This window comes from Giraffa tippelskirchi, chromosome 2 (assembly GCF_054371585.1).
Source record: "Giraffa tippelskirchi isolate mGirTip1 chromosome 2, T2T-mGirTip1v1.2.pri, whole genome shotgun sequence".
Taxonomy (NCBI): Eukaryota; Metazoa; Chordata; class Mammalia; order Artiodactyla; family Giraffidae; genus Giraffa; species Giraffa tippelskirchi.
This window is the reverse complement of record NC_137276.1, coordinates 19353369-19366620: the sequence shown is the minus strand read 5'-3', so window position 1 is coordinate 19366620 and position 13252 is coordinate 19353369. Positions and strand designations below refer to the sequence as shown.

Below are 13252 nucleotides of genomic sequence, written 5' to 3'. Positions count from 1 at the left end.
TTCAAAGTATACTTCTGACCTTGGCTCTCTGCAGGGTAAAGGTCAAACTCCTTAATAAGGTCGGTGAGCCTATGTGCAGTCTGGCCCCCACCTGCCCCTCCAGTCCTGCCTAGGACAGTTCTCCCCTCTGCCTGGCTCCAGATTCACTGATCTTCTGTTCTCCAATGTGTCACACTCTCTCCGTCCTCAGGGCCTTTGCATATGCTGTCTCTTTTGCCTAGGATGTTCTTTGCGTTTCAAGTCTAGGTCCAGTTCTTTTTGTTATATACTCTCATAGAATTCTATGCCTTTCCATCAAGGCATTTGTCTCATATCATCATTAAATGCTCACTGGGTGGTTCTGGGCTCCTGTGTCTCCCACCAGAGAGTCTATTCCAGGAAAGTAGGAACGTGGCTCTGAGCTCCCTGTTGCCCACCTCGGTGCCTACTGCAGGATCTGAAATTCCCAGTGGTCAGTTCTGTCCTCCTCCCTTTCCTCTCAGCAGCATTTGACACAGGTGACCACTCTGTACATGAAACTCTGGGTATCTCCACTTCTGGGCTTCCATACTCTCAGGCTAACCCCCACTCCCCACTCTCAGCTGCTGTGTTTCAGCCTCCTTCACTGATTCCATCTTTGTTTCCATCCTCTAAATAGCCCTATATTCTGTCTTATCCAACTGATGAAATCTCTCCCAAAGAAAGAGCCTAAAGGGTAGAAAAATGACATTGAGAAAGATGCCCGTTGCCACAGTAGTTACAATAACAAGCAATTTGAAAGCAACTTCAATGTCCAATACTAGTGAACAGTGCATAAAACTGGAATGACATCCACTTTGTGGAATATTATGTTGCTAACAAAATAAGAACTATACCACCTGTCTGGAAACATGACAACTTTTTATAATGAAATGTTCTCTGCAAGTTAGGGTACATGAAATCGCGCTTATAACTGTAAAAATTTATTTCAAAAAAGATCTGGTGAACATTGGGACTTCTGAGGTGGCACTAGCAGTAAATAACCCCCCTGCCAATGCAGGAGACATAAGATAAGTGAATTTGATCCCTGGGTCAGGAAGATCCCCTGGAAGAGGAAATGGAAACCCACTCCAATATTTTTGCCTGGGAAATCCCATGGGCAGAGGAGCCTGGCAGGCTATACTCCATGGGGTCACAAAGAGTCAGGGTGAACACTGAAAAATAAATACTGTATTAAAGTATTAGTGTCATGGGATTTGGGACATTTCTTCCTCTTATTTTCCAAATATTTCTATTTTATAAAAAGGTGTGTGTGTGTGTGTGTGTGTGTGCACATGTGTGTATGCATGTGTCTGATTGTGTAGAGACAGGGAGAGAACAGAAGGAAAATAATTATACTGTAATTTAAAATATTATATATAAAAATGAGTATATTTATAGAAATGTTATTTAAAAACAAAACCACTGAGAGCCATCCTGCCAGAAGTCCCTGCGAATTGCAGTGCTGTGAGAGATATCACACCTCTGTGATACACACAGCAAGCTCTCAGGAGGCAGTGGCTTCTGCACAGTGACAGATGGTTTTGCAGCAAAGCTTGCCCTGGCTCAACTCACAAGCTATGCCGTCCTCATCCTGAAAAGCAGAGAACCGAGCTGGCCTCTGCAGACCATCAAAAGCTCCAGCCTCCTCCTCAGGTTCTTTCATCTTCTTTGCTTCAAGAAAAACCATTTTAAGTCAATGAATTCTAGGAAGCAGGGGTACAAGCATTCACCTCTTTACTCTGCCCACAGCAGCCCTATTAACCACAGGTGCTCCTCAGATTCTGCAAAGAAGACCAATTTAATTGATTTCCAGTGGCCTGGAGGATGAATCTATACTGCCAATTCCCTTGAAAATATCCTCCTCTCCAAACAATGTCATCCTGCAGCAGCAGTAAGGAATGAATAGACTTCTCACAAGAGTCCTTTGTTGGAGAAAACACACTGGATCACTAGGGAGTAAATCTTGCAGCCATAACTAAGGAACCTTCAGATCAGTGAGACGCAGTTGGTGAGCTCCAGCCCTCCTGAGCATAAGGGACTCCAGTTGCCCATGCAAATAAACTGATGTATTTACGCAAACTACAGTACAATCTGTGGATGATAGAAGACTAGTTTATGTAGGTTTAGCCAAATAGTTGTGTTCAGTCTCTCAGTCATGTCCAACTCTGCGAACCCATGGACTGCAGCATGCCAGGCTTCCCTGTCCTTCACTATCTCCTGGAGTTTGCTCAAATTCATGTCCATTGAGTCGATGATGCCATCCAACCATCTCATCCTCTGTCGTCTCTTTCTCCTCATACCCTCAGTCTTTCTCAGCATCAGCATCTTTTCCAATGTGTTCTGACAAAACTTGGTCCACTGGAGAAGGGAAAGGCAAATCACTTCAGTATTCTTGCCTTGAGAACCCCATTAAAAGTATGAAAAAAGCCAAGTAGTAATACTATTAATAATACAGCTTGCATGCATGGAGTGAATACCACGTGTCTGGAACTGCATTAACATTTATTCCTTGCTACAACCTTGGGAGTCACACGCTATGTCAGTTTTACAGATGGTCAAACTGAGGCTCAGTGAGCCTAGATAGTCAGATCTTAATCTCTGTCTCTCTTCTTTTTCCAGTCTCCCCACCTCCTAGGGTCCCTTAGCACTTTTTGTATATTCCTCTGTCACTGGACTGATCAGGAGATTTAAATATTGATACTTTTCCAATAATAAGCTTCTTATTTCCTTCAAGTTTGGAAAATCATTAATATTTTCTCATCTAGGATGACTTGGAACACACGCTATAACTTAATCCATCTTCATTTGTTTCAACCATCTCATGATGGCAATAATTTTCCCTGGAGGCTTGAGGACTTGGAGCCATCAAGATTGACTGGGCCTGTTGATCATTTTTTGAGAAGGAACAACTTCCTGCAGGAGGAGAAGGGGGCAACAGAGGATGAGATAGTTGGATGGCATCACTGACTCAACAGACATGAATCTGAGCAAATTCCAGGAGATGGTGAAGGACAAGGAAGTCTGGTAGTGCTGCAGTCCATGAAATTGCAAAGAGTTGGATAGCGACTGAACAATAATAAATTTCCTGCAGGTCAGTCATTGGACAGAGGGATCGATTGGATTTGCCATCAACTTTACTTATAAATACAATGTGATGTTGCTGACAAGAAAGCCGATGTATGAGAGTCATGTAAATCTTTCGGCAACCCTGTGACGTAGCTATTATCACTTGATTTTACAGATAACAGCATCATGCTGCACAGCCATGCACCTAAGACCTCTCTTCTTGATGCTAATTTAGGACTGCAGGCACCTGGTGGCCTGTAGCCACTTCTCTGCTTTGTGTTCATGTCAAGCACCACTAATGATATTTGTCTTAGGTTAGGAGAATATCTTCTCCCCCAAAAACAAACTGTGAGAGGAAGATAAGAGTACAAGAAATTGATTTGGAATTGATCCCATTGTGGGAAAGGAAATCGGCAATCCAGACAGAGAAGTGAAGGCAACCAGTGTTTTGTGTCCGACTCTTTGTGACCACCATGGACTGTAACTCACTAGGCTCCTCTGTCTATGGAATTTTCCAGGCAAGAATACTGGAAGAGGTTGCCATTTCCTACTCCAGGGGATCTTCCTATCCCAGGGATCAAACCTGTAACTCTGCATTGGCAAGCATGTTCTTTACCACTATGCCACCTGGGAAGCCCAAAGGCAGCCAAGGCATGGAGCATTCCTAAGCAGGTTAGCTCAGTGGCCAGGTCAGGCTTGAACCCTCTGGGAGGGCACGTGGAGAAGGCTGCAGAGTTGTCCTCTATGAGGGTACTTGCACCAACTACCTGCCAATTCTCCTCTGTTTTAGGGGTAATAAGGGCCAAGCACTCTCTGCCTTCCTTTCTTGCCTAGTCCATACCAACTACCAAGCACTAGAGGCCACAGAAAACCATCTGCATTTGGAATCTACAAGCACCAAGCTATTGAGAGCTGAGGAGCTATAGTGAGGAACTGGCAGGGTTGGCCACTGTGGCCTTTCCTGTTACAACTGGAAGCAGTTCTCCAGCAGCCTACCAGGCAGCCACCACCACTCAAGGGGGATTAGGAAGCCAACTGAAGCCATTTTGAGTCTTACTTTAGTGATTTATAAAGGTAGGTAATTTCTTTTCTGATTGGGTGACAGGTAGATTATAAATGTTGATGGTATGGAGTAAAGCCTTGTGTGTTGCCCCTATAGTTTCTAACAGACAAAGGGCAATGTGGTATAGTGGTTAAAAGTACAGACTCTGATTTCCCTCCCAGCTGCTCAACCAGTTTGTCATGTGACCTTACACAAATTACTTAACTGTTCCATGTCTCAGTTATTCACTTCATCCATAACTTGGGAACAGAATAGTGTCCATAGGTTGTATCTATTGATCATGTATCTACCATTACTTGGTAACATAAGTGTAATCTATCAATATACTGCATATACTTTATAAAACATAAATAAGCAGATTCAGTTTTAAAAAGGGAATCTGGTGATTTTTAGTAATTTAACTTCCCATTATAAATGGTGATTCAGTTACTGGGTGACCCAGAAGCTATGCTCATGAAGCTATACTTGATAATTCAGGCAGGAAAAAAAAGACTGAGAAACAATTTTCCATTTACCTAAAGGAACATGGATCCAATTTGTGCAGCCAGGAAAAAATATGTGCTCTGTTTTTCAACGTACAGAAAAAGAAAACTCGCCTGAAAATGGAACTATGAATCTTGTCCCCCAGTACCTTTCAATCTGAGAGTGAAAAACACCTCCCTTTTTATTGATTTCATCTACTAAGTGGATCCTGGGCTTCTTAAATAAGACAAAATTGAACCTCAGATCTTCAGAGCCTGTACTCTGTGGGAACCGTCTTGGGACCTAAATTCACTGATGTTATAGGAACACATGTAAGACAAGAAAATCCACCATTTAAATTACCCCTTTTCTCCTTTGGGAGATAAATCAAGCCAATGGGGTCCCTGCTTTTGCAAGGATGTGTGCTTTCCTCTATCGACTGACTCTGGTTGGCACAGGCTGGCTAAAGGGACCAGTTGGGCAGCCTTGCAGGACAGAATGTAGATAAATTATGAGCTCTGACAGCCATGCCCAATACATCATTACACATCACTGGACATCTAATTCCTTCTTTCAGTGTGAGGAAGTTTCCAGGACTCTCTATATGTATTGGTCAAGAAATGTCCAGATCCTGATGTTAAAATCACTGGGAAGGTATATTTTCATACCTACTCTCTCCCCTTCTCTTTCCTCTGATCAGCAAAATCCCTTGAATAACTTACAGCTCGATACCCAGAGCAAGGCAGACAATAGGATCTGTAACCACATAACGCAGCCACTGTTTCAAGAGTGGACTCTATTCTACTTTCATGTACTCCAAATTTCAAATCAATTTCCCATTCTAAGTGGGGTTTCTGTGACAAAAAAAGAAGCTGTAAAACTTAAGGTTAGCTGCATCTGCTAATGAAAAAATAATAAAACTGGGGGAGTCCATTTTAGCTTTGAAATTCTATGGTGCTACAATTGTAAGGCTCTGATGAGAGAGAGAGATTTAGAATTAGTTAGAAGCGGACTACAAGGAGAATGCCAATTGAAAAAATAAAAATTATTTTTAAAAGGTAAGCAATATGAAGCTACATCATGAATTTTTCTCTTTTTATAGGGAGATGCTCGGAACTTATCAGATTCTCAAACTGAGAGGTAATGCCAGAAGCCAGTGCAGTGTCTTTCCTGTTGGTCCACCCTGAATGTCAGCTGCAGCTTAATGGACCATTCCTGTATAGACTGATGGCTTCCTACCTCAGGCAGCAGTGTTACTCTGTCTGAAGGCTTTCTTCACCTGTAGAAAGTCAGAAAGGGAATTAAAGTCTCAGAGACCATTCACAAATGACAAGGGCCAGAATGTAGAGGATAAATAATATCTCAGGCTCTTTATTCTCCGTGGGACAGTCTTTTCAATTTTTAAAGTTTTAAAGGTTTTTCGGCCACATTTTGCAGCATGCAGGATCTTAGTTCCCCAACCAGGGATCAAACCCATGCCCCCTACATTTGGAGTGCATAACCACTGGAATGTCAGGGAAGTACTGGGACAGTGTGCAAAGGAGCTGGACTGAGTCCCTGTTACCAAGCGATAACTGCTCATCATCACAAAAGCTTTATCACTGTCTCTGACTCACTCTCTCTCTCTCTCCCAGTGCTTCCCGAGATTACTTCTCAACTCACCTGTCTAAACCCAAATCTTGTCTTAGGAGATACTTTTGAAGGACCCAACATGAAGATTAAAAGTATAGTGAAAAAATAGTGAACTGTAACTAGAACCTTTTCATACTGTGAAAAGTATGGAAACTTTTCATACTTTGGCCACCTGATGCGAAGAGCTGACTCATTTGAAAAGCCCCTGATGCTGGGGAAAAATTGAGGGCAGGAGGAGAAGGGGACGACAGAGGATGAGATGGCTGGATGGCATCACCGACTCAATGGACATGGGTTTGGGTGGACTCCGGGAGTTGGTGATGGACGAGGAGGCCTGGTGTGCTGTGGTTCATGGGGTCACAAAGAGTCGGACATGACTGAGCGACTGAACTGAACTAGAACCTGGCAGCTAGCACTTTACACAATGAAGCTCCCTAAAGCATTAGTCTTATACCTGTTCCTTGAAGAATCTTTGAGACTTAGGCAGAGCTCCAGATGAACTGGAGGGAAAAGTGGGACTGGATCAAACAATGACATTAAAAATTCATGCAAAAGTGTCAAATTATGCCATTTCAGTTCAGTCACTCAGTCGTGTCCGACTCTTGGCGACCCCATGAATTGCAGCACACCAGGCCTCCTTGTCCATCACCAATTCCTGGAGTTACCCAAACCCATGTCCATCGAGTCAGTGATGCCATCCAACCATCTCATCCTCTGTCATCCCCTTCTCCTCCTGCCCCCAATCCTTCCCAGCATCAGGGTCTTTTCCAATGAGTCAACTCTTCACATGTGGCCAAAGTATTGGAGTTTCAGCTTCAACATCAGTCCTTTCAATGAACACCCAGGACTGATCTCCTTTAGGATAGATTGATTGGATCTCCTTGCAGTCCAAGGGACTCTCAAGAGTCTTCTCCAATACCACAGTTCAAAAGCATCAATTCTGCAGCGCTCAGCTTTCTTCACCGTCCAACTCTCACATCCATACATGACTACTGGAAAAACCATAGCCCTGACTAGACGGACTTTTGTTGGCAAAATAATGTCTCTGCTTTTAAATATGCTATCTAGGTTGGCCATAACCTTCCTTTCAAGGAGTAAGCGTCTTTTAATTTCATGGCTGCAATTTGCATGGCTGCAAATTATGCCAAGTGGTTCATAATTATTACGAGAATCAAATAATACACGTAAACATACTTCAAAAAGAAGAAAGCATGGTTGGGATATTAGATGGTCTATTTCTTTATGATCTTGCTCTAAAGCAAGGACAGGCAGATATTTCCTATGAAGGGCCAGACAGTAAGTATTTTAGGCTCTGCAGGCCTTACAGTAGTTATGCCACTCACTCAGTCGTGCCACTGTAATGTAAAAGCAACTAAAGGTGAATGGATGACGATGTGTTCCAAAACCGCTATTTTCAGATGTAGGTGAAGAGCCAGATTTCAGATGTAGGTGAAGAGCCAGATTTAGTAGTAGCTGTGTTTTGTTTATTTTTTAGTAGAACAGTGGACAAGATGTCCCACTGGGCTTCCTGGAATTTTTTTTTTCCAGCTTTATTGAGGTATAATTGACAAACAAAATTGTAAGGTATTTAAAGTGTTCTTCTATGAGCAGTGTTTGAATGACCTTTGCTGCAAAGCATTATTTATTTGTAATGTATTTATGTTGCTAGTGATTCATTATTCTCCAACATTGTCTAAGTGACTCCGATTGTTTTGGATAAAGCAGGAACACATGGCAAATCATTCCTAGTGATGAGGAGCTTTATGAGTGTTAAGGAAGTCTGTATCTGTTCACCAGGAGCTCACAGTTTCCAATTTCCAGAGATATTTGACCAGTTTGAGGAAGAGGCATCACTAATGAAGGCTTAGGAAAGCCTATAAAACAGCAGCCAGAATCCAAGATCTGCAACCATGAGTGTGCACCTGTCAGACCTTCTTCTACAGGAGGTGTAATTGATCAAGGACCCCAGCTGCTGTATTCTGAAATCCATCTCCATGTGTCACACCTCCTACAAGCTCCTCCCTGCCAATATCAGAGTTTGTAGGTGGATTACAAGGGCAGACCCATTCCTGGGAAATGCAGAGAAACTCCACTGTGGGCTAGTTTTGACTCAAGGACTCCCTGATTGCTTTGCTGAAACTTCCTTAGTCTGCATGCAATCTACGATGCTTCCCCCCCACCCTCTCTCCCTCTCTCAGGGTCAGACTTGCATCACAGTGACAATGCTGAACCTCACCTGAGCCCTGTGCTCCTAGAAACCAGCAATAGTTAAGAAATCTACTCCCTACCCTTTGGTGTTCTGTAAAACAGCTTACTGCAAAGAATCACCCTTCCCCTATAGAAGGCAGGAGGAGAACGGAATGACAGAGGATGAGATGGTTGGACGGCATCATCAACTCAATAGACATGAGTTTGAGCAAACTCCAGGAAATGGTGAAGGACAGGGAAGCCTTGCATGTGTTGGACACGACTGAGCGACTGAACAACAGCATAACTTAGATAAGACTCACGGGTGACCGCCTTGTTTACTGATGACAAGACCAGACACAGACTCCTCAGATCCTGTTTCGTATACAGTTAGCTGAACAGTTTATCCTTACTAACCAATCTGAATGTCATGCCTACTACCTTAATTTGACCCAACTTTTATGAAGCATTTTTCCTTCCCATAGGATCTTGAAATTTGGCCCACCTGGACAAATGCTGGTGGTTCAGATGGTAAAGAATCTGCCTGCAATGCAGGAGACCTGGGTTCAATTCTTGGGTCAGGAAGAGTCCCTGGAGAATGGAATGGCTACTCACTCCAGTATTCTTATTTGGGAAATCTCATGGAGAGAGGGGCCTGGTGGGCCACAGTCCACGGGGTCACAAAGAGACGAACATCACTGAGCGACTAACATTAACTAACTGAGCATTGGAAAACAGAACAACTTCTCCTTAACTGCCCATCCTAAGAATCTGCTGACCTTAGGAAGGAACATCCCCTGTCAATGATTCCATCAAGCCCTCATTCATCCCACTCTCCACACTCTATCTTTCTAGCCCTGTTTTCTTTTCCCTGCAAAAGACAAGTCAAGTCCTTAAAGATCTGGTGATTGGCACCTCTTCCTGTTGAATGAAGTCTCTTCTTACCTACATCCAAATACATTTTGAACAGGGATCTGAGGGCTTTCCCAGTCCTCTCTGACTCCTCCCTTCATTTTTCTCTCTCTTTCCCTTAAGAACATTCTTGCATGTTTAATCCCATCTTGGCTCTTGTTCTCAGAGGGCCCACACTAACACACATTGCACCAAGAGTTAAAATGGGATTTGGTCCTGGCTCACCCTCCACCCAGCAGGTCAAGAGGATGCTGTCCTGACTGGTAGGTGGGGCATGGATATTTCTTGGGACAGGGATGGTACAATTGCTAAATATTTCACCTGTGATGAGCTGGAAACCTGTCCCAGTGGAGGGAAGTGCTAGGGCAGGTATGATGGTGCAGGCATTTGAAATATGGAGAGAAAAATGCTCCCAAAGATAGAGAGGTTGGCTGGTTGCTGCTAAATTGTATCAGGATCCTGAATAAAGATAATGAGAGATGGAGAGCTGTTGATAAGCCATTAATAGCCAAAGTGAGAACCAGATGGCTTCTGTGGTACTAGAGAGTCCCTCATCACTCGTGTGGAAGATGGAAGGTTCAGTAATTTATCATCATGAGGACAGAGATGTTTCCCAGGTATGGGTTTGCCTTTCCTGCTCGCACAGCCTCAGCCAGAATCACTGTCCAGGGCTTAGGAAATAAAATCCTCAATAGCATAGCATCTGACCAGGGCACACATTTTACATGAGGAATGGACTCATGACCCTCAGATCCACTGAACATATCATATAACACCAACACATTATAACCACTGGACATATACCACCAAAAATCAGTGGGGCACATTTTTAGGAGGTACAACTGAAATGCCAGCTCAGAGGAAATATTCTGAGAGGATGGGAAATGTCCTTCAGGATGCAGTATGTGCGTGCATGCTAAGTCACTTCAGTCATGTCCAACTCTTTACAACTCTGTGGACTGTAGCCCACCAGGCTCCTCTGTCCATGGGATTCTCCAGGCAAAAATATTGGTCTAGGTTGCAACGCCCTCCTCCAAGGGATCTTCCTGACCCAGGGATCAAGCCCAAATCTCTTTTGTCTCCTGGATTGGCAGGCAGATTCTTTAGCACTAGCGCCACCTGGGAAGCCCTCAGGATACAGTACATTTATTAAAAAAAAAAAAAACAGGAAGGACACATAGGTTCAGGAACCAAAAGACAGAAGCAGAAGTGGCCCCACGTATGTCATCATGATGTGCACTATGGGTTCTCAGGATTGGAGGTCATAGTCCTATAAGGGGGGCAACTAGAAAGGGGTGAAGAGTCCAGTGAACTACAAATTCTGGCTGTCACCAGGGCACTTTTGTGCTCAGGAACCAGGACATAAAAAAAGTGTAATACTGGCAGGAGTAATAGATACTGATCCTCAGGAGGAGGGAAGGTTGCTTTTATAGAAAGGTTGCTGAGAGGATACATAAGAAACCCAAGTAATCTCTGTGAGTGTCTCCTGTTTATTGCGTGGTAACTGTGGACCAACATGTGCAGTGTCCCCAGACAAGAAGGATGTGGCTGTCAAGTTTTCCAATGGTTGGGTGTAATGGTTTGGGTCCTACCACCAGATAAACCACAGTCAACTCCTTGGACTATAGATCAGGATGACGGGAGTTCAGAATGAGTAAGGGAGAGGGTGAGTACCAACTGCAGCCCCAAGGTACACAGCAGCCATGGGGTCTACAGTTCATCCTGCTAACCACCTCCTGAGATTCCCTTGGGGAGAAAGGCCCGTGAAATCACGGAGGAGTTGCTTGCTGGGTCTGTATGGAGAAGCACAGCTTTGAGGGACAAGGGAAGATTGTGGAGGTCAAGCAATTATGTCTAGCGCCCGGGAAGTGTGGTCTCTGAGCACTCTGGATGCTTCACTTTGAAACTCATTGTCAGTGTATGGCAAAAACCACCACAATATTATAAATTAATTAGCCTCCAATTAAAATAAATTAATTAATTAAAATAGAAAAAAGAAACTCATTGTGGCATTTCCTAAAGACCAAAGGTGGTGATGATACTAAGGCAGGCTCCATCCTACAGGACAGGGAGATGTCTTTGTTTGCCAGCGCTGGCTCAAAGATACCCCCATGGCTTTGTCACACTTTCCTTAGACTGCAGAGAAGTCTAAGACACTTGTATCCCACCTCCTCTTCCTCTCTCCTTCCCTAAGGGTCATACCCCTATAGCAGTCTGAAGGCTCTTTGATCTTCTCTGGTTCCCTATTAACTTCCTTTCACATGAATATCCTAATGGCATAGAACTTTATTAGATGGTGTTTATCTAAAATTACATCTGTTTCAATCACATGCATGCACATGAACTCAAGGAAATTGATTCTATGTGTGCTCCAAGGATTCTCCAAGAAATAAAAATAAACAAAAAACTCTGGAAGAGATTTATCTTTGTAGTTGAGAAGGCTTACAGATAGAAGGCATAAAACATACCTTTCAAATAAAGCAATAACCTAACTCACAGGGCACCAGATTCATCTGTCTTTTGCAATAGAGGGAAATAAAATGTGGGATAGAGAAATGAGATGAACCCATCAGTAAATAAAGGAATAGGGGTGATTTGCGTGGATGCCTTGTATTAAGCAAAGTAGGAAAGCAAGGTGGAGAACAGAGAAGAGAAAACAAAAGGAATACTCAATTGGCAAACTGAACATAGGGTCTCAGAAAGGCAGGAGTACCAAAAATAGAAAACAAAAGAATAGAAAAATATTTAAATATTGACTTACATACGCATTTAGTGAAATTTTGAAAAATTACATTTAAAAACTGTTTTGTCACTTAGTACTATTTTTAATTTCTATATCACATGGCTATGCACAGCCATCTTTGTTGTACTCGGGGTCTTTAAAGGTCTTCATCTGGCCCAGGTTAGGGTGATGTGCCTGTGTGTATATGGAAAGAGAGTCTATAGAGGAAGAGTACTCTACAGAGTGAAAAAGAAAAAAACTTTATAAGGGATTCAGGACCACAGAACAATGGTCTTTCACACTTGTTTCCTTTCAGTTTTGTTAGTGGCCCTTCTGCTGAAGACAAGGTCTCTAACTCTTTGTGTCTGAGCCTTCCATTCTTTTCTCCTATTTCATTTTTGCATCTCATTTTGTTGCTTCTATAGGCTCATTTGCAATTCTGTCATGTTCTTTGAATGAAAAAAAAAGACATTTAAAAATGCTGAGAGTCTTTTTCCAAGAAGTTCAAATGTTTAACAACCCATTAGGCTCCATGGTGTCCTAGAGGGGAAAAAAGGAAGACAAGCAGACAGGAGAAAGGGAGGAGGGCAAAGACTCAAGGCCATGATAGACTTTTCATTGCAAATCATAGGAGGTGTGTCATCTTAGCATCGTTACTTGACCTAGTTTCCAAAACTTCCTAACCATATTTAATTTAAAAACATTTGGCCCAAATCTCTGCTCCACCTAAAAACTGTTCCATCAATATTTGCAATCAATTCTCATACATAGTACCAATTAGCGCCTTTGTGGGCAATGACTTCCCTGGTGGCAGTGACCATGGCAGACACCAGGCCAGTCCAGAGTGTCCAGACCAGGCCAGCTCAGAAAATATTGGGTGGATATTCTCATGTCATTTGAACAAACATTTACTTAATACATCCTTAAGGCAATGCATCGCACTTGCTGCATGATCCCTATCTTTAAGGAGTTCACAATCCCATGGAGGCTAACCCATAAAAAAAAATGCTGCAGAATACTAAAAAATAATCAACACTCTCTCCATACTCTCTTTTGTCTTCACGGGCAACACTGAACTTCATTTCTTTCTTTTTTTTTTTTTTAAATAAATTTATTTATTTTAGTTGGGGGCTAATTACTTTACAATATTGTAATAGTTTTTGCCATACATTGACATGAATCAGCCATGGGTTTACATGTGTTCCCCT

The 13252-nt window shown here is 42.8% G+C and overlaps 1 protein-coding gene across 3 annotated transcripts in view; it reads left to right on the top strand.

Moving 5' to 3' along the window:
- LOC145525995 (uncharacterized) overlaps positions 1-9803 on the top strand; it is a 548630-nt gene extending 538827 nt beyond the window's left edge. Inside the window, exons 1-3 of one of the 3 annotated variants that reach the window (XR_014068649.1) lie at positions 3857-4140; positions 5694-5731; positions 8896-9803. The gene's annotated coding sequence lies outside the window, so the exon portion shown is untranslated. Of the gene's footprint in view, positions 1-3856; positions 4141-5693; positions 5919-8895 lie in introns of those variants that run through there. The other 2 variants (XR_014068609.1, XR_014068646.1) reach the window with 2 other exon arrangements.
- Positions 9804-13252: the final 3449 nt, after the last annotated feature.